Consider the following 20,400-nt stretch of genomic DNA (forward strand, 5'->3'; position numbering starts at 1 on the left):
CTTATAGCTTAAAACTTTTAAGTTTTAGGGCTTCACCAAAACTTTGAGAATTTTAATCACAGCTTTCTAGTATTTTACAGTGCTGCCAAGATAAACAGCAACATTATGAGATTTATCTGCAGAACACGTGGCTAATGACTTTTGAGGCAACTTGCCTCATATGTCAACCAGGAAAATATGTGAGCTATAGCTATTGAGATTAGTTGCCTTTTATTATTTTTTCACATTTATATAACTCAGTATCTGGTATGATAGATGTAACATAAGGACATAGAGGTGTTTTGAAAAACAGTTTTTCCTCTAAAAGATGTCATTTTTGAAACTAATTAAGAAAATTCAATTTTTTGGCATTTTAATCTAAAATATGTCAGTGTTCCTCAAAGTACTTGGGTTATATTTTTTTAAAAATGTGTATATTGGCTTATGTTAATCTTGGCTGAACAAACTGTTACCAAGAGATTGCATTTAAAATGATTGGCGGGACTTGAGGAAATCACATTTCAACTACTAATAACTTGCTTTTCTATCATACGTTTCTTCAAGCAACTCAAGGAAGTTTATAAGGCATTTGTTTTTATTATAAATATCTTATAATACCTTACAAATACTTGGCATTACTTTTATTACAAAGAATTTCTATTCCCTTCCATAAGGAATGATTATGAATAACATGTTACAAATAAGAAAATTAGAACATTGATGGGGTTATTCACTAGTAAGAGATTTTTGTTCTAAAACAGACAGCAACAATAATTACCTTAGCTCTCTGTTTATGATCTATGGTTATGACAACAGTAGGATAATTTTCGACAACTATCTAGGTTAACAATAGTCTCTACAGCGTGAAAACAGAAAGAGTTCTGATACTTGCCGGCCTTATAGTCCTATAGAACTGAGGTTAAATACTGTCTCTACATCTGTTTAACCTAAAGAAAATTGCTTCATCTCTCATTTTATTGAAGTATGTAAAGACACCAGATCATAGCAAATAACAAATGGAAACTATTTATTAACTTATACAATGGACATAACAGTTAACAATGGATCCAGACTTACTGGTTCCCAGTCAAAAGTTAGGAACCTGCTTGTCTTCAAGGAGATTAAATTTAAATTCTGAAAGACTTCTTTGGGAGAAATCTCTATCCCCTTCTGCTTTAAATTTTAGACAGTACTTGTGATTTTGCTAAGTTTTTCTTGTTTTCTTCTGTGGTATATAACAAAATTATTACCTTGAATATTTGTAAAAATACATAACTAACAGCAAATGATAGCTAGAATTCTAGGAACTCAAAGGAGTTTGCTTTGGCATTATCAGATACAGGTCAAGAATTATAATAGGAGGCATGGACTAGATACCAAGGAATTTTGAATAACAAGATTGAGAGTCTGATATTTATCATGAAGGCTATTAGACTTTATTGGAAATTCTAAGAATAAACTTAGATTATCAGATTGATGTTTTTAGAAGTATAAATCTGGCAAAAATATTAAGAATAAAATAAAACTAGTAATGAAAAGATAACTTAGGAGCCTACTGAAGGATTCCTGGTGGTGATGCAGGTTCTAATGACTCTGGAAGTATAGCAGAGGCTGCAGGCATAAAAAGAAAGGGATAATTTTTATCAGTAAATCTACACTATAAGAAATCATAAAGGAAATTCTTTAGGCTGAAGTGAAGTGAGACCACACAAAACCTCAGACTTAGACTACCAGGGATAAAAAATATGTAGGTAAATAGAAAATACTTTTGTTCCTGTTTCTGAATATCATTAAAATACAATTTAATTTGTTTTTAAAAGTAATAAAAATGAATTATAGGAAATTCTATAGAGGTGCAAGTAAAATGGATGATAGGAATGGCGCAATAATCTAGGAGGTGATAAATGTAAGCATAATTTTCTAAGAGTCTTAAATTATATATCCTATGCTATCACTAATTCCAAGCAGACTGAAATAAGTTAAGGATGTGTATGTAAACTCTAAAGAAACCACTAGAAAAAAATGGACCAAAGAGTTATAATGGAACTATATAGCCAAAATAAGAAATACAATTAAATACTTAGAAATATTAAATTAATTTACAAAAAGGGGGTAGGAGGAAAAAATTAACCAAAAAAATTAAATAGAAAATGGAAAGTGAAATGGTAGCCTTAAATCTCAAAGTGTCAATAATTACATTAACTAAAGTAGCACTGAACATACAAATTTAAAAACACAGATTGCCAATTGTATAAAAAAAAATTAAAGGTATATATATATAAAATATGTAAATATGTATATTTTTTTAAAGGAAATGCTATTAAGTAAGTAGATATAGAGGGTCAAAAGTAAAATAATGGGGGAAAACATGAAAAAATAACTTGGCATGTAAGTGGCTATATTAATAGCAGACAAAATAGATGTTAAGACAAGAAGTATTAGAGATGTAGAAGGACGTTTCATAATTATAAAGGAATTAATTTGCCAAAAAGACATGACAATCATTAATGTGTATGAACCTAATAAGAGGTTCAAAATGAAGCAAAATAGAAAAAGAGAAACTAGAGTGGAAGGTTCTAAAATTTCTCCTAAGATATTGAAAGAACAAATAGATAGGAAAAAGGTACGTGAAAGATTTGAATAGTAGTACCCAACCAACATAGAACACTATATCTAACAATGGGAGAATACTATTTTTTTACAAATACACACACGTAATAACTATCCACCAAGATAGTGCATATGCTGGGCCTTAAAACAATAATTTTCAAAAGTCAGAATGATACACAACATGTTCTCTGATACGTTTTGGTTTTATTTTTGGTTTCAAGCTAGGTTCTGGGTAGGTGAGATTGTGGGCTAAATAAGTTATATGCAGGTGAGGTGTTAGTGTATATAAGCAGTATAATAAAGTTAAATATAAGCAATTTAAATATTATTTAGTTAACCTTTTAAATGAATGCTATTAAGCCAAAACTCTTTCAGTTCCAGTGTCTTTTTTTTTTTTTTGACATCTTTTCATCATTTGGAAAATAAACTAGAGATATTTTTACTTAGCCAAAACCTAATTTCAAACAAAATGGATTTCTTTTGGACAACTTCTGATAGCACCATTGAATCATTGAGCTGAGCCTGAAGGTATTCTTTAGATTGGGTTGAAAATAGTGGTATCATAATTTATAAGGAGAGAATAGACTAAGAATATGGTCTAAGGAAGATCAGAGAATAAGTATGTAACCTTAAAATCACACACATGCATCTTATCCTAAGGTTTTTATCATTTTTTTCTATAACACAAACTATCATACTATTTTAAGCAACACAATGGGAAGTACACATCCTAAGTTATTGATGTCTTTGGGAAATTTTATGGAAGACATATATCTATAATACTTGGATTTTATATAATAAACATATATTACTGCTGTACTCAGAAAAAAAAGAAAGCATGATAAAAATGAAATAGAGAAAAGATTTAACAGACTATGCTGTATGTTCAAATTACATCGGAATAAAAGTGAAGCTCTAATCCAGAAGGTATGTGGCAACTAATTCTTGAAGCAAATGATTCTTTTTTCATTTGCTTTGGGTGCCCCAGAAAAATCAATCAAAGTGCCCATTACATTTTTCTAAGGTTTAAAATACCTGAACAAGAAGATCAAAAACTATCTTAGCAAGCAAAATAAATAAATAATGTATATATAAATAAATACACATGTATATGTGTGTCTGTATATAGACATTTTAAAAAGACCATCCTTTCCCTAAGGAAGACATGGGAAAGACATAGTCCCACTGACTTTTATTTGGTGAAACCTTATGTCTACACATCGGACAAGATTGAGCCACAGGCTTTCCTTTCTTTTATCCTTCAGACCATTCCCAGGAACATCGGACTATTCCAACAAAGCTCTAATATAGGTAGTAATTGACTTTGTTTTTTAGGACTATCATCACCTATAAACAAAAGAATTGTTAATTTGATTATATTTTTCTATCTCCACCAAAATATTAAGAAAATTACTTTAAGATTCAGGTATTTTTTTCTACTTTTCATAGAACAGAGCTATGTTACAATTTATGAGCAAACCAAATTGTTGGTGCTTTTAACTCTTTATGTAAACAGAAAAGAGTTGTTTGAGGTGATTGTTGCTTTTTTAAGAAAAATTGCATCTGTATGCTTTCAGTGTAATCTTGAATTCCAAATTTGATTTTGTAATCAACAAATTTTCAGTTGAAATTCTGAAAACATTACAAGTAAATGCTGTTACTGTTTTCTTCCTCTCTCTCTTTTGAGCATATGTTATATGTAAATTTGAAGTTGAAATCTTGGGAAATTCATAGATGAAGTGATGGAAATTATATTAATCAACATTTTTGAGTTTTTGTTTCCTAACTGTGCTATTATGTTTATGTGCAGAACATAAAGTGGAGGACCTTCTAAGAATGAGACATTATAAGTAAATTTAACCTTGAAAAACGAATTGTCTCTTTAGTTATTCTATAGCCTCTTGCAAATGTTTACATAATTTATAAAAGAACTGCTTGAGAATGTGCTGGAGAACCTAGGGAAATATTGTTTTAAAAAAAATAACTTTAACATTTAGCATCGTCTATGTTCTATTGATTTTCCTAGCAGAAATTTCATAAAGCCAAATTGTCTGTACATGTTTTCCAGCATGTAATATTTGAAAAAAATCATTCCACTGGAAACAATGATAAATGTATTCTTTTATAATTCACCACGGCCATAGCCATTAAAATGGCTTCAACACCATGAATATTGGTGCAACAACTAGGAGGTGGGTACAAGATTAGACCACAGTTACCATCAGATATGTTTGCTCAACTCTTCTTCAACCATTATTTAAAAAAAAAAGTCCTGTTTGAACTTTTTTGTTGCTGTCATTATCTCAGCACACAAATCTTTATATTCCCCTAGTGTTGAGTTTGTGTTTAGTATGAGACCTAGAGGTGCTAGAGGCTTTCCATGGTGTGTCCCTGCTCTACTCTTAGATCTCATCAGCCCATGAATACACATTTCAGAGGACATGTCTCTCCCAGTTCTTGCCTAGTCCCTCAGCAGTTAACTCTATTGCTTATTATTTCAAGGCTACTTACTGCTAGTAACTAGGGTTGTTCATGATTCTCTTAATCTAGGCTTAGTGTTAGGTAAAATCTGTGCTCTGTGCCTTGGGGACAGGACCCTCTCAGCATCCCTGCATCCATCCCCATGGCAACCAAACTTCCTCTTCTTTCTGGTAGTTTCAAGCACAGCTTTCTCTGCTATTTTGCTCTGATGCCAATCTTTCTTAAGAGCATACAATAAAAGCCCACGGAAAAGACTTTACAAATGACTGTGAATTCCCTTTGAGAATGGGCCTTCCAGATATTCTAAATTGATATGCTAGGCCACACTTAGCCTTTAAGAATTTGTTGAAATTTTAGCTATTTCTTCTTACCTTCATGGAAGCCTCTTCTTTCACCTATGCTCTGCTAAAGATGAAACAATTCATGTGTCCTCTCTCTACTCAGAGGGGGCTTTGATATTCAGTTTCTTTAGCTGTCTTGAAACTTCATTTCTCTGATGGGTTTAAGAAAAAATATGGAAGCAACAATTTTTTGTGGCTTACTACATCCTAAGTAGAAATGGAACTGACAGCTGCTCATTATTGTCTAAAACAAAACATTCTTGAAACTTACTTTAAAAATTTTAAGGCAAACTATTATAGTCTCAGTGAGTTGAAATAAAATGAAGAACAACAATGTCTTTGCCTACAGTGATTTCTCTTTTTCCTGAAAAGGTTGGGAGAAAAACATTGCCTTAGGCCAGATATTCAGCTTCTGAGCACTAAAAGCAGGGTATTAGAAGTATTCCCTCAAGTTTCTTATACCCAGGGATGCCCAACTTAAGGTCCTGATCAGCCAGTAGTAAGTCAAGAATTTTATGTGAGAGAAACTCCCTACACTAGTTAAAACTGTATGGTTTGCCCTAGAGTGTGGGAATCTCTAACCTGAAAAGGTTTAAGTTATAGAGTGGCTTTTTGTGTAAGACCTTTTTGGGCTTGTATAGGCAAACAAAGGCATTTGAAGAGACAAACAGAATGGGGCTATGTGACCTGAAGATCCAAATTCACTCCTACGGGATGGCCAACAAAAGTGGCAGCAATACATACAAAGGGCTCTGATTAAAGTACTTATGCTTGGAATGTATTTCGAAGATGGCCGACTGGACACAAGGTATGTGCATCCTCTACAGAAAGGAACTGTATAATAAGAAGATTCTCACATTTTGAAGATTCTCACAGTTTGTCTGGGAGAAAATGCTAGGATTCACCAGAGAAGTGAAGGGAAGTACCAAAAGTGGGTAAAGAGAGGGTTCAGGGCACCTTGCCCAACTGGGGACTGGCTAATAGCCAGAAGAAGCATCTGGATGCCCCCAGGGTTTCATTTTCCAAGATGAGCTTCTACAATCTTGGCAACAAGAGAACCCCCTGACGTATACAAGTCTTGGGAGTTCCACATGTAGCTACTTGGAGTTAGCACAGAGATGATGCACGAGAAAGTGGACCCATGTGGCATACCCACAGGAAAGGGGACCCTTTCCTGTAGCTCATCCAAAGTGCCATTTTGAGAGTTTGACACTGGGCTGAGCCTAGAGCAGCTTACGCCACGTGCCATTCTAAAAGCCTTGATATGGGGAACCCTGGGCATGCTTGTAGCCACTGTGCAGCTCCAAGGAGGGATAGCAGAGCCCAGGTACTCCCATGCACCCTTGGGAAAGTCCCTACCATTCTGCTGGGAACTGTTTATGAGACTGAGATATCAGGGGGCAGCATTTTTCACAGTTTCCAGATCACACTGCTTGCCTAGGTGGAATTCCAACCTTTCCTGTAGCACATCCAAAGTGCCACTTTGAGAGTTTGACACTGGGCTGAGCCTCACCCTTGGGCTGAGTTTGGGATAATACAGATGCAGCCCTTGCCAGGCTGGGGAAAGGCAGAAAGAAATAGACTTTCCAGCATGCATCTGGAACAGTGCCCACTATCCTGCAGTTGACTGCTGTGAGCTGCTGTGAGACAGAGTCCTGAGTAAACTGAACTCCAGACAGTTTCCTGCCAGCACAGGCTCCCTGAGAAGGGCTCCACTCTCTCATGTCACAGACCCCAAAACAGTTTTTGGGTCTATGACCAGGCAATACATCACTCTCACACTAAGACTGGGCTGATACAGTTGCAGCCCTGTCCAGGTAAGGAAGGGATATGGGAGCCCAATCCTCCTACTATTCCTAGGACAATTCTCACTGCCTGTTATAGGCTGCTCTGAGAAGAAGTCATGAACAACTGACACCCCACTCCCACTATCTTGCCTATGCTGTTTGCCTTACAAGCCCCCCAACCCCACCCCCACCCCAGTCATAGGCCCACGGTGAGAGTTTTAGAGTTTAAAGCTTGGCAGTGTTTCACTCTTGGTCTGATTTCAGCTTGACAGAGCTGCAGCTCTGCCCAGCTGAAGAGAGACAGAGGATAATAAAACTAGAAATTAATACAAAGAGAAACTTCAGAAAATACACAAAAATGTGGTAATGAAACAACATGCTGCTGAATTATCACTGGGTCAACAAAGAAATAACAGGAATTTTATAAGTTTATAAAATAAATAAAAATGAAAATACCACATGCCTAAACCTGTAAGACACAGAAAAAAAAATCAGTATCAAGAGGGAAGTTTATAATATTAAATGTCTACTTCAAAAAAGTAGAAGGATCACAAATTAACACCCAACCTTGCACCTCTAGGAACTAGAAAAACAAGAGCAAACCAAGCCCAGTTAGAAGAAAAAAGGATATAACCAAGATAAAAAGAGAAATACATGAAATGGAGACCCAAAAGCTAATATAAAGTTCAACTAACTGAAAAAACATGTGCTTCAAATATATAAACAAAATTGATAAACCTCTGGCTAGAAAAGATAAAAATAAGATCCAAATAAACATAATCAGAAAAGAAAAAGGAAACATTTCAACTGATACCACAAAAATACAAAAGATCATCAGAAACTATATGTTCATAAGTGAGAAAATCTACAGGAATTAACCAGGAAGAAACAGAAACCCTGAAGACCAAGAAAAAGTAGCAAGATTAAATCAATAATAAACAAATCTCCCCAAAACAACCAAAGAAAAAGCTCAGGACCAGATGGATTCATACCCCAATTCTACCAGACATAAAAAACGAGCATTGCCAATCCTACTGAAACTATTCCAAAAGACCAAGGAGTGAATCCTCCCTAACTCATTCTAAGAAGGCAATACCAAAGCCAAGAAAAGGTGCAAAAAGAAAAAGAAAACTACAGATCAAACATCTCTGATGATCATACATACAAAAATTCTCAATAAATTACTAACAAATCAAACCCAACAATACATCAAAAGGAAAGTTTACTAAATTTAAGTGCATTTCATGCCAGGGATACAATGATGGTTCAACATATGCAAGTCAATAAATGTGATTTGCCACATAAACAGAATCAAACACAAAAACCATATGATCATCTCAGTAGATGTAGAAAAAGAATTCAATAAAACCCAACATCTCTTCATAATAACAAGCCTTCAGAAATTTTGGCATAACAGGAACATACGTCAAAATCATAAAAGCCATATGTGGCAAAGCAACATCCAACATTATACTGAATGAGGAAAAGTTGAAAACATTCCCTATAAGAACTGGAACATGACAAGGATGCCACTGTCACTACTTCTATTCAACATAGAACTGGAATCCTAACCAGAACATTCAGGCAAGAGAAAGAAATAAAGGGCATTCCAACTGGAAAAGAGGAAGTCAAGTTATTTCTGTTTACTGATAATACGATCTTATACCTAGAAACCCTAACAATTCCTCCAAAAGACTCTTAAATTTGATAAATGAATTCAGCAATGTCTCAGGTTATAAAATCAATGTGCAATAATCAGCAGCATTTCTATACACCAACGATGACCAAGTGGAGGAAAACAAATCAAGAACTCAATCCCATTTACAACAGCTGAAAAAAAAAAAATACCTACGAATAAATTTAACCAGGAAGTGAAAGATTTGTAGGAGGAAAATTATAATCACTGATGAAAAATCATAGACAACATAAACAATGGAAAAACATCCTCAGCTTATGGATTGGAAGAATCAATATTGTTAAAATGATCATACTACTCAAAGTAATCTATAGAATCAACGAAATTTATTTCAAAATACTAATGTCATTTTTCACAGAATTAGAAAAAAACAATTTTAAAATTAATGTGGAACAAAAAATGAGTCTAAATAGCCAAAGCAATGATAAGCAAAAAGAACAAAACTGGAAGCATCATACTACCCAAATTATACTACAAGGATATAATAACCAAAATAACCATAAAAGCAGAGACATAGATCAATAGAGAATAGAGAAACAGAAACAAAACCATGTGTTAATACCTACAACCAACTGAACTTCAACACACACAACAGACAAAAACATACACTGTGAAAAGGATATATGATTCAATAAATGGTGTTGGGAAAATTGGATAGCCATATGCAGAAGAATGAAACTAGATCCCTGTCTCTCATTATATAGAAAAGTTAATTCAAGATGGATTAATATTTCAATATAATACCTGAAGCAATAAAAATTATAGAAGAAAGACTAGGAACAACTCTTCTGAACATTGGCCTAGACAAAGAGTTTATGACTAAGAACTCAAAAACAAATGCAACAAAAACAAAATTAGGCAAATGAGACATAACTAAACTGAAAAGCTTCCACACAGCAAAAGAAATAATCAACAGAGAAAACAGACAACCTACAGAATGGGTTAAAATATTTGCAAACTATGTGTTCAGCAAAAGACTAATCTTCAGAATCTATAAGTAAACTCAAATAATTCAGCAAGACGTATGAACAATCTCATTAAAAAAAGGGCAAATGACATGAACAGGCATTTTTCTTCATAAATAGCCAATAATATAGGAAAAAATGTTCAATATCACTAATCATTAGGTAAATGCAAATTGAAACAGGATGAGATACCATATTAGTCCGATTAGAATAGCCATTGATAAAAAGTCAAGAAGCCCCGTAGATATTAGTATGGGTGTAATGAAAGGGGAACACTTACATACTGCTGGTGAGAATGTAAATTAGTACATTTCCTATGGAGATCAGTGTAGCGATTTCTCAAAGAACTAAAAGTACATGTATCATTCATTCCTGCAATTCCACTTCTGAGTATCTACCTAAAAGAAAAGAAATCATTATATCAAAGTTACTCACACTTTTATGTTTATCACAGCACAATTCGCAATTGCCAAGATATAGAATTGGCGTAAGTGCCCATCAACCAATGAATGGAAAAAACAAATATGTGAGATACACACACACACACACACACACACACACACACACACACACACACCATGGAGTACTACTCATCAATATGAAAGAATGAAATATTGTGTTTTTTGCACCAATTTGGGTGGAACTAGAGGCCATTATCTTAAGTGAAGTAACTCAGGAACAGAAAAACAAATGCTACACATTCTCACTTATAAGTGGGAACTAAACGGTGGCTACACTAGGTCATACAGAATGGTGTAATGGACATTGGAGATACAAAGAAGGAGAAGGTGGGAGGGGCGAGGAATGAAAATTCACCTGTGGAATAAAATGTGCACTGCTTGGGTGATAAGTATACCAAAAGCCCAGACTCCATCACTATACAATATGCACATGTAATAGAATTTAACTTATACCCCCTAAACTATTAAAATAATAATAAATAAACAAATAAAACAAAACATCTATGTTTGCCTAAATAGACAAAGTGCCATAGAAGGGATTTCCCTTTCTGCTGGTCAGTGAATTTGGTTACTAAAGGTGCAGAAATACAATAAGATCATAAATAAATAAAAAATAGATCATTAATAAGTAAAATGATAAAAAAAAATCCTCTCCTTTTCATACATTGAAATCTTCTTTTAAAATTGATTTATTCACTTACCAAATATGTATTAACTATTTACTATGATTCAGACACTTCCCTGAGATGTTGTAATGTATCAAACACAAAACAATGATCTTTAGCTATAGAATGGAGTTTTCATTCTAGTAATGGTAGAGGGAATTAGACAATGTACGTAATAAATAAGCATATGATATAATATGAGGAAAGTGTAAGTACTGCTAAAGAAAATGACCAAATAAGGGGAGTCAGAAATGGTAGGGGTGGGAAGTTTAAAGTAAAGTCATCCATCAGTGTAGACTTCAGTGCAGAGGTAATATTTGAGCAAAGACTTGGAGGAGGTAAGGGAGCTAGCCATGCAGATAATTAGGGAAAGAATGTTCTTGGCAAAGGGAACAGCTAGCAGAAAGACCCAGGGTGGGAATGTGCTCAGTGTGTTCCAAGAACAGTAGGAAGACCAGCAAAAGGAGGGTGGTAGAAGTGGATGTAGAGAGACAAGGGACAGAAATGACAGGCCAAGTAAGTGCAAATAACATGGGTTATCTGGACACGTTGTTTCTAATCCCAATGCTGAATCCCTCGTCTATTGGTGAATAATCCCTCTCTTTCAGTATCTGGCTTTTTAAGTAAGGAAAATGTTTATGATGTTCATGCTGAGAATCACCAGACAGTGACTGCTTTGAAACAGCATAGTGCAGACCCAGATTTATAAAACAAGAATTAATAGAACAGTAGTTACCAGGTAATTGAAGCAGGTCACAGTATGGAAACCTTGAAATAAAGACAGGTCAGTGAATTTAGTTGCTAACTGTGTAGAAATACAATAAGATCGTAAACAAATAAAAACAGATTATTTATAAGAAAATGGAAAAAAATTCAGTCTTATTAGTCATCATCAAGATATAATCGTCTGATTCCTTTTCTGAATGTATTTATGTTCGTTCTTTACGAGGTTTTTGTTTCTAGTCCTTATCTTAAACATTGTTATTGTTATTAAATTTTAAGCCTTTTTAATTTTGTGAAGGCAAAATAATGGAAACCTAATGAACACATGTATATGTAAAAATAAATGAAGAAATATATATATATATAATTTGTATGGAAATGAAAAAAAGCTCTAAGCTAACAAGGAAGAGAAGAAAATTTTGTAAAAAATAAAAGGAACCTTAATAAATGGAGAGCTATACAAGGTTTTATTTTCAGAGAAGGAACCACTTAATGGATAGTCTCCCAAAATAAATGTATACATTCAGTGTAATGAAAAAAAAAGATATAATCATCCACTACTGATGTAGATTATTTCTATATAATCTAGTTTCATAAACTACAAATTTGACATACTATTATCTAGAGTTACCAAGGGTGAGGGACCAGAAATTCTCCTACTATGTAATTGTGAACATAAATAAGTTACAACTCCCCTGGAGGACAACTGGCTTTACGTCATCAGCTCTCTTAAATGACCTTTTCATAACGAGTTTCAGGATCAACCAGCACTCACCATGCTCTCTACAAAGCACACTGAGTAATCCTTCCACATACTGAACACTCAAAGCGAGGAAGCAGCTTTCAAATTCACACAAACACTACTGCTTTCTCAATGGTTAGTACCCAAAGAGGTTTATCTACCAAGAGTCAGTTATGTTCTTCCTAAACTTATTTATTTCAGTCGTTGTATTCATTATTATAGTTGTTATTTAATAATAATATATAGAAGGGAAAAAGTGATTTTTTTCCCAATGGAAACCAAGTGCTTTGAAAAGAATCAATGAATATAAATTTCAAAAAAAGAAGAAAAAGAAAATTGCTGTCGCATTAGTTCTGGATGAGGCCAATTTAAAAGAAAATTGTAAAAATCTTCAAGACCTGCTTTTCAAGGGCTTTATCTCTCCATTTTAAACAAATTGAAATGAGAAGCATAAATGATTTGCTTCATTATAGTTGTGATCTATGAAAGAATGATGATTCAGAACGTCAGTCAGTAAAATTTACTAATAATAGAAAATAAGACGAAGAAACCAAAACCTTAGCCCAATTGCAAAATACTGGCAAGTAAAAGAACACAAAGTATATAAAACTTATGAGGTGGGTATGTGTCATTTTTCAAGATTTTCCTCTTTAAACAACTTATTTCAACTAACCTGTCAGTTATGTTGGGTAAAAAGCCTTATAATGTATACATCAGAAACCTTTAAACCATACAGTCATAATTTCTAGTCTGATAATGATGGAACATCAGACAAATTCAAACTGAGAGACATTCTACAAAATAGTTCCCTGGGACTCTTCAAAAGTACCATGGTCATGAAAAAATAATTTGAAAAATTTAAGGAGACATGACAACTAAGTGCAACATGGTTTTAAGAAATGGATTCTGGAACAGAAAAAAAAGACAATAGTGTAGGTGCTCAATTAATAGTATTTACCAATGTTAACTTCTTAATACATGTGTAAGATGTTAACATTAGAAGAATATGGATGATGGGTATATATAAACTCTCTGTACTACCCTTAAAACTCTTCTGTAAGTCTAAAATTATTTTAAAGTAAAATATATACATATATGAAAAAATACCCTCTACCTGGTTCCAGAAATTCAACAACTAATAATATATCCTAAGGAAATAAAGATGTATGCAAAAATTTAACCATAAGATGTTAATTGGAAATAAGCTAAAAGTACAAAACAGATGATTGATTAGATTAATTATGCCTTCCATCAGTGAAATATTCCACAGCTACTAAAATAACATTTTAGATGTATAATTATATGAAAAAACATTATAATATACTACTAAGTTAAAAAGCAGATTTGAAAATAGTTTATGGAGTATGAATCCATTCAAATGTATGACTATAGATACACTCCCACAGAAAAGTACACTCACAGTCACACAAACATGCGTAGAAACATTTTTGGAAGGCTAAAGATATTATATTAATATGGATTATTGCTAGCTTTGGGGATAAGTGCTGCTTTATTCTCCCCAAATTTAATATTTATTGTATTATTTATTTAACTGTGCCCATTGAAATGGAACGTCAAATCTTTTTTCTATCTTTCTTCATAGAGGTAGAAATTTCCATTTCTCTCTCTCTCTCTCTCTTCCTTCCATTTGCCTGCCACCCCATCCTTCCTGACTTTTTTTCCTCCCTTTCCTTCTCTCTCCCCTCCCTTTTTTTCCTTCCTCCCTTCATTTTTCAAAAGAAACTACTGCCATTATCCATATTTTTGAGATTGCTTGGGGGAATTACATTTGTATATATGAATGGCTTCCTGGGATATAAAAGGACAGAAGCTCAAACCACTTCTCAAAACTCAAGATTGTTAAAAACTCATTAGAGTAGATTAACATATCCGCAAAAGAGGCCCACCCAGGGAAAAAAAAAATTGGCAAAGAAGCCACAGAAATAAAGTCACCATGAAGATAGAAAAAAGTGAAGCCCACATAGCATGACTGACTGGAGAAGAGTGGGTCTGCATAAGTGAGGTGGGTCAGCCTTATCCCAAGTCAGTCTTTCCATGTGCAGGCTTATATCTTCCTGAAATTACTATGTGTGTAAATAGACAGAGTTAGAATATTGGAATCTCAGGATGATTTTTCATGGGACATCATTGTCCCTATAGAGAACTAAGAGTTTTGGGGAGAAAAGTGATACTTCTCTGAAATCTTCAAAAATCACTGGACAATGATCTTCACTACCTAGTGCAAATCTACTCAGCTTTAGTATAAAGCTTAAAGTTCATTATTATAAGTTTCATCCTTAGACACATTAAAAAATTATTCAATTATACTTGTTAAAGCATGGTAAGGAAGACTTTACTCAGAATCATCACAATATATAACATGAGAGCCACTGAAACAAGGTCTTGTAGTGAGGGAGAGAGACTGGATAAGCAGGAATTTATAGGCAAAGAGCAGGGTGGAGGTCAGTTGATGGAAAATTACTAAGTGGAAATCAAGGTTCAGAAGATTCTGGCTAAACCAACTTAACAGCATTCAAAGTGAGCAAAAGCCAAGATGATCAGGCATTCCTTAGAAGATGATGGAAGATGAGGAAAATAATCAGATATCAGGAGTGATCAGATATTGAAAGTTGGGGTAGAGAAGTTCTTGCTAAAGTAACTAGAAGGGATTTTATAAAATTAGATTTTACAAAGAAGTACACGGATGGTGTTAGAGGAAGTAGTGTTTTTTAAAAGAGTAACCAACATTTGCTGGCATTTAAGGCTAAGATTGCCAGATTTAGCAGAGTAAAATACAGGATGCCCAGTTAAATCTGAATTTCAGATAAACAATGAATAATTTTTTTCATATAAGTGTGCCCTAAATGTCACATGGGATGTATTTGCACTAAAAAGCTATTTGTTGATTATCTGAAATTCACACTCTAGCAACCCTATCAGGTAATGACTCCAAAACCCCACAGTAGCAGAAAGAGTATATATTACTACTTCCTTTTTTAACTTTAAGTGTTGCTAAAGAAAATATTGTAATGGAAAACATTTGAGTTAGACTTCATAGCATCTCTAATGCCTTAGCAAGTAGATAGTACTAAAAAAAAAAAAAAGATAAGGGAAGGCAGCTAAACTCAGACACTCTAATATTCCTATTATCCTTGAGCTAGAAGCCACTACATATTGGATTTAAAGAACTTTTAAACACAAGAATTGTTTTGGATATTGTTTAATTGCAAATATTTATATATAAATATATATATATATGCAATAGAGCTAGCAACAAGACAAGAAAAAACTCTTGGAAGGACCAACTCTTGGAGAACTCTCGGGTGAGTGTCAGGGAGAAAGAGACGGATTTCTTGGTGAAGTGAAATATAATACAGTGCTAGGAAATGTAGTTCACTGCTGAGGGCAGTTATTCACACTCAAGCTCTAAATTAAGATACCTCCAATTACATTTACCATGATCATTTGCAATGTAGAATAGGGTCCTTAAGAAACCAAAGAAATTAACTAAGCTTTTCAAAGCCAAGAATTCAGGTAAGAAAACTGAATAAGAAAATAATAGGTAACTGATGTCAGGGCAAGCAAGTAGGGAATTCAGAAAACTGTGTCTTCACACCCCCACCCCAAGAACTCAGAAGAGCCTCATTCCAAGGCAAGAAGTACTTGACTTCTTAATATTTCCTGTCAGAGGGAGATAGTGAGCAAACTCAGGCCTCCCTGGGGTTGCAAATGACCCTGAGTGCATTATCATAGAAACCCTTGTTTTCCAAATGTCTAGACTTATATGTGGCATACAAATCATTCAAACTGTGTAGGAAGAATTGATATTACAACTAGAGTCCCAACGTAAAATATAGGTTAAACAAAATTATTAAGCTCTCTTCAATAACAAAGAATACTAAGCCATGATTTCATTTATAATACAATGACTAACTGGGCTCTTAATAATTTTTTTTTTTGGCTAGGAATTGGAATGTAATGAATGGTAATAAAAGGGCCAGAAACAAACTTGAAGGGATCATTGACTGCCACCTGTATAAAGACCAACATGACAGGAAAAGTCAGCTAGACAAATATTTGACTTGTCTCTATGTGTTCTTGCCTCAGAAGGTTTTAGAAGGGCTTAGCTGGGCAAATGTGTTCTTGCTTGGTGGTCTAGCAAGGAACACACACAATGACAATGAGTTTTTAGTTTTGCCATGTTTTCTTCAGCAAGTGTAGAGTTCCTACTGGAGCTGGTAAAGCTAATTAAATAATTCCTAAGTCTTTACCTTGCATTCTATCTGCAAACATGCACGTGTCCTTTATATATGATCCTAGGTACATATTTGCTAGGAAATATTAAAAAGACTTTAAATCTATTACCAAATTACTGAAATTAATTCACTTAAGCATTGCCAAGATTTTCTTTATATGTTAAAAAAAATGTTTTCGATGAAATTAAGCAGTCCCTCTGCTAGGCAGACATGTCTAGTATCAGCATGTCCATGAGAATTATATTCAAAAATAATAGCAAAACTAAGAGCAATCCAAAAGTTCATCAGTAATTCAATACATAAATAAATTGTAGAATATTCATATAGTGAAACATTATTCATAAGTGAAATTGATGAATTCAATCAATACTCATCAACATAAATGAATCTCAAAATCATCTTGCTTTCATCAAGAAAACTCACAGAAAAATATGTACAATATGATTCAATTTGTACAAAATTTAAGCTTAGGAAAACTAAACAATATAATGATGATTAAGGTAAATATCTAGATGGCAAAACTACAAAGAAAAAGAAAAATAATAAAAGTTTGAGATAGAGCTTACCAATGGGAGAGAGTAAAAGGGATGCATTTGGCAAGGTGCCTCTGAGTTGCTAGTCATGTCCTATTTCTTCATACTGAGAGATGGTTGAGGAGGTATTTATTTCATTATTTAAATGCTACAGATAGGTTTTATATACTTCTTTATATTCATATATACTTAAAAAATGTAAACCATTAATTAAAAAAATAATATTAAAAAAATTCTTCACTGGGAGATATTTTTTCTATATGAATATTTCAGAAATACCAAATCCATAAAAAATAAATTATGTACCCTACTTTAGGGTAGGGTAGATAATTCATTAAAGGAACTTTCTCTAAGTATTCTCTAGGTAAGTATTCAGACATTGAAATGTAACAGATTATTCAGATGATCACTATTGTTGGGGGAATGTGGAGAAACGGGGAATATCTCTGAAGAAAATCTGTCATCTATTTTTGGCTTGAAGATAGTCACATCTTATTCAATAAGAAACTCATGTTTCTATTTAGTGTCAATTTTAAAAGAGACAATGAGTTAACTGAGATGACATCCCACTACACATGATTATAGTATCTATTAGCTGATGGTAATCAGCTGAATGTCAAACAAAATTAGGCCACAAAACTGACTGGATAAATCATTGACCCCATTACACAGATGGTGACACTTTGATGCAGAGCTTGCCTGTATTAAAAACATAATATTAGAGATTTTTTTGAAAATTTTATTAGTGCACTTAATTCTCAGACCAGTTTTTCTATTGTAAGAAAGAGAAAAAAATGTGAAATAGAATTACCAATGAAAAGTTAATTGAACTGAGATTGCTTGACCTTGACAAAGGAAGATTAAAAAGCAATTGATGGCTGACCTCCGACCCATGAAAGATTTACACAGAAGAAGCTTGAGCAGATGTTTCCTGCAGCTGACTGGAAAAGAATAAACAAGAGACATTATATTTAAATTGAAATAGGATAGATAGATAATATACAGTGTATATTAATATGGAGTTTTTGTTTATAAACATATTATAAAACATTTGGAAGGATACAACAACAGTTAACAGGAATTTACTTATGAGGAATGTAATTAGCACAAAGTGAGACTTGAAATATGTATCTTTCACTTTTCATACTTTCGTATTCTTTGATTTCTTTTTACATGGAGCATGTATTACTTTTTAGTTTTCTAATTTAAACTTTTCTTTCTTATAAATTCATGAACAATTGTATATATTTATGACGGTATAATTTTTGAGTACAATATGGCATGGTTAAATCAAGCTAATGTATATATCCATCACTTTATTAATAAATTATTAATAAAGAAAAATTATAATAAGAAACATTTCAATTAAACAACATCAGGGCTGTGATATAGTCTGTTATCTCTGTTATACTGTTATCCCTCCAACTGGAAATACAGAACTTTTAACCATGATTGTCCCCCAGTCTAGCATTGGTTAGTTGCAAGAAACAGAAATTCACTTGTACTAGCTTAAGCAAAGCTGTTTCAGAGGACAAGATGTGCAGGATGTCCAGGAACAGTAAAGCAAGTTGGCAAACCCTCCAGCACAAATACTTTCCTAGCTCTGCTCTTTGTGCGATCTGCATTCCTTTTCTCTTTTTCTATGTGCAATTTCCCTGTACTTTTCGGTGCATAAAAGATAGGATCCTCCATTTCTGAATCTACATTATTTTCCAAAACTAGCTTCTACAGCCACCTACCTAAAATTTCTAAATTACATTTTCAAACCCTAGATCGTCCCCTGATATCAATCAACTTTATCAGAATATTAGATTCCGGTGTCCATTTTTATATGGATTCATTTTTGGGGTACATTTTTACAAGAATTGAGGAAAAGATATCTCTAAGAATGAGAAATGGACAAGTTCTTTAAGATGAGGACTGTGAAAGTAGGAAGGGAAGAATAGCATCTTTTCTAAAAGGGTCTTAAGTCATTGTAATATAGTCTGCTAAGGTTTGACTTTGGGGAATATGCTATCCACTCTATATGTTTCAAAATTCAATTTCAAATGAATTTATAATATTTATATCTGTATTTTATTCATAGAAATTGTTATTTTTTTCGTAAAAATATATTTAAAAAGATAGGCATTGTTTTATAAATTAGAAACACCTCTGCAAACTCATAAGCCTGGGAAAAAAGTAGTTAACATGAAATAGCTACCATCAGGACATGTGAAAATAACAAGTCACCCTGGGACTATAAAGGAAGATGGCAGGTTATCAATTCCAAATAACCTTGATGGTACCACGTCCAAGGTGATGCTGCCAATCTTCTCTAGAGAGGAGACACCGTGGTGTTTCACTGTATTGTCTGAGGTGGAGAGACAGGCTGAGAGGAGACATCACTGCGTTAGATATATTTGTGAAGATGATGTGTGTGAGAAGATGAGCAATAGAAACCATTTTCTTACATAAAAATAAAATTTGCACTATTATGTATAGCAAGACAAATGCAATTTTGCCAAATAAAGAAAAAGATCTATTAAGAGGGTATTTTTTCTTTTTCTTAGTGTGACCCTAGAAGTAAATTTTATATTCTTTGGTTTCTCATCTTTATTCCAATAGTACCTTCCTTAGCTTTCAGCCTGGATAGTTAATTAAACAAAAGATAGTTGGGTGAGGAATTTATTTCCAGTTAGAATCTATTCATTGTGAATCACATCTTAATAGCTTGGCTTTGCACATCTAATCTATGAATTTTTTTCAGGTAAAGGAGATATAAAGAAATACAGGGTAGGTGAAAGACTTTCTAAGAAAGCTAGATTTGATGCATTAGTAAAAAGTTTTAGAAGTAGGTGCAGTATAAATAAAGTATTAATCTGGCAATCAATGAATATAATTCAAACTAGACGATGTTAATTAGACTATATTTCAATATTATCTGTACTTCTCTTGAGTTTATTGACTTGATTGGTTTTAGGAGATGAAAGTCAGGGGCTAATAGGTTTTTAAATATGTAGATGTTCTTCTACAGCTAGAACTTCAAATTTTGCATATGCTTCCAATCTGGAGAATGTGTGTTATAGATTAGCCCCAAGTAATATTTGGTAAGATACAGCAAAGAGCCCTTAGAATTTTAAAAACTACATCTGAACAATCTATTTCTAAACATTTATATT

At 33.4% G+C, this 20,400-nt stretch overlaps 1 protein-coding gene across 10 annotated transcripts in view; it reads right to left on the reverse strand.

Annotated features, from left to right (window-relative positions):
• LOC128567619 (uncharacterized) overlaps window positions 1-20,400 on the reverse strand; it is a 170,028-nt gene that overhangs the window by 95,066 nt on the left and 54,562 nt on the right. For 3 of the 10 annotated variants that reach the window (XM_053564962.1, XM_053564963.1, XM_053564966.1), the window contains 2 exons: window positions 10,140-10,257; window positions 5,442-5,563 (listed from right to left, as the gene is read on the reverse strand). The exons of 3 other annotated variants lie outside the window; for them this stretch is intronic. The gene's annotated coding sequence lies outside the window, so the exon portion shown is untranslated. Of the gene's footprint in view, window positions 1-5,441; window positions 5,564-10,139; window positions 10,258-18,122; window positions 18,181-20,400 lie in introns of all 10 variants that reach the window. 4 more of the 10 variants (XM_053564965.1, XM_053564967.1, XM_053564971.1 and 1 more) reach the window with 4 other exon arrangements.

Source organism: Nycticebus coucang, chromosome 16 (genome assembly GCF_027406575.1).
Source record: "Nycticebus coucang isolate mNycCou1 chromosome 16, mNycCou1.pri, whole genome shotgun sequence".
Taxonomy (NCBI): domain Eukaryota; kingdom Metazoa; phylum Chordata; class Mammalia; order Primates; family Lorisidae; genus Nycticebus; species Nycticebus coucang.